Raw genomic sequence first — 2500 nt, forward strand, 5'->3', positions numbered from 1 at the left:
CCGACAACTGTATAGACTTGGCATCAGAAGGCAGAGAAACACCACCTTTTGCGGGCGAGGCCTTGAGTCGCCGCCCACTCATGCACCGGATGATAAAGAGGCTGACGCGCCGGCTCAGAACTCAGAACGCGCCGTGTTAAGTAGGAGGAACGTTGCTTGACAGATGGAAAACTCGCAGAACAAAGAGGCTTTCGTCGTGTTGTTTGCTGTCTCCCTGCACACCTACATCAACGGCATCGCCATGGTAACACAACCGATACCCCAAACCTGGCGACCTGCCCCCTCCCCCCACCCCAGTCCATATCTCAGCCTCCCGGGCTCCGACCCTTCTCCTTTCATCATCAGCTCAAGCGGTCCGCCTCCCGTAAGACGCCCAGACAAGGATTACCGCGGCACAGCGCCTTGTGATTGGCTGAGGTCATCTCTCCTTCTGAATATGTTTAATTAAACATGTTGGCTGGGAAAACATGTTTGTACCCTGTGGATGGATGAACAACAAGGGACACTCATTCTTGTTCACATTAATTGAGGGACAGCAGGTTGATTGAAGCGGCGGCTTTCTCCTCAGTCACGACGTTATCTGGTGTCACTGATTCATCCTGATACCGATGACTGATGCTAGCCTACACAGATAGCCATCAGGATATTATATATATATAAAGCACAATGGATAGAGTGTCGGAAAGCCCCAAATGAAAGTACAATTCTCTCCTCTGTCTACTCAGCCCGGGGATAAAGGCGATGCCATGCTCTCTTAAATATAGCTGAATCACAGCTACTGTAAGTAGCCTGGGGGTTGAGAGCAGAAAGCTCTTTATTTTCTGACCACAGCAGCGAGCTTGACCCTCCGCGGAGTCAACAGACTGTTGATGTGCACGGCGGGCTCGAGAAGAACCAACAGAGAGTTAATCTGCCCCTCATTCCCTCTTCCTCTTCCAGTAAACTAGGTCAAAACAAAGCTCTGCCAATCGGGAAACAAGACAGAGAAGCGAGGACCCGCTAACAAAACAGAGAAAAAATAACTTGGATAATGTTGGCTGTCGGATAAAACACCGAAACAAATAAGAGATGGGAAACAAAGAGACGAGGCAAAGGAATCAAAATTGCATCTCTTTGTTACTGACTTTGGATCCGTCACAAGCAGATTCTTCCAAGCTGGTGCAAAAGGGGGTTGGAGCCAGCCTGCGGGCCAAGAGTGCCATTGTCCTCACACTGCAGGATGAAAAGAGGAAAGCTGTGCCTAGCCTCCGAACGTGAGTCAACCAAAGCCTTGTTCATCAACAACACAGAGCCCGTGTAATCTACCCCTAAACATAGCATACCCTAATAATACCCGCACCCTAAACATAGACCTGCAGCCCTGACAGCGGTAGGGGAACCGGAACACTGAAACGCAATTGAAATGAAGCACTGCAACAGCAGGTTCCTTCCTACTTCCTCTGTGTGCCTGGCGAGATTGATTCCCCGCCTCGGATCACCTTCGTTCAAAGACGCCTGGTCAAATTCTCACAGTCATCCTGACAAAATAGTCCAGCTCCCACCCTCTCTGGCCTCTGGTCCTCTCGTCCCCATCCCACCCTCTCTCCTCTCCTCTTTGCTCCCCCCCCTACTCCCCCCCGCCCCTGCTGTCGCCGCGGCAACCCTGCAGGCACACTGTCTCTCCATCCCAGAGCCTCAAAGAGACACCACACCCCTCTCTCCAGGGGAGAGGGAAGGGGGGGGGGGGGGGGGGGGGGAGCCGGGCGGAGAACTGAGGATATGTGACTGAGGGGAGAGGAAAAAAGAGGAGCAGAAGAAGGCAGAAGATGTGTGGTGGGTGGGAATGAGCTGTGTTTTCATGTTCACCGTCTGTCCTTTTGATGTACACACCAAAACAACCTGGGGCCGCCGGCCGCCCGTTCCCAGCGGCTAATGTGACAGTCGGTTTGGCAGGCTCTCCCGCACGCCGGAGAAGCGCCCCGCCTCCGTTCCCCGCCTCCGTTCCCCGCCCTGTCCTCTCCCGTTTCACCGCCATCCTGCTAGTCACTGCCCTCCCCTTCACTCCCCTCTCTCCCCCTCTCACTCTCCCGTCCTCCAGCATGCATGCCAAAGCGCAGTTGGCTTCGTAGGATCAAACCCGTTCGGTCGCTGCCAAGCCTTCCCTAGTGCGGCGCCAACCGCCTGGCCGCGGCCCAGCGCGGAGGAACTGGCACACCAGAAGACGCAGATACTGGTGCCCGCTTACTCTTAACTTTAGGAAATTAAAACATTGAGGGATAATGGAGGAGAATCCTCCCCTCCTCTTCGTCCAAGAGATACTTCTCCCCCCGCCGTGCCAGCAGTCACTGAGAGGCGACGAGAGAACAACGGTGGTGGTTCGACGCGACGTTGGAAGGGGGTGGAGGTTAGAAGGGGGTTTTCGAGGTATATTTTTTAATCATGAATATATTTGGACCGATTTCATGTTTCATTGTAATGAAAATCCCAATGTAGGGAGAGATCAGTGCTCAGAGATGAGAGC

The sequence above is a fragment of the Gadus morhua genome, chromosome 11, assembly GCF_902167405.1.
Source record: "Gadus morhua chromosome 11, gadMor3.0, whole genome shotgun sequence".
Lineage (NCBI taxonomy): Eukaryota > Metazoa > Chordata > Actinopteri > Gadiformes > Gadidae > Gadus > Gadus morhua.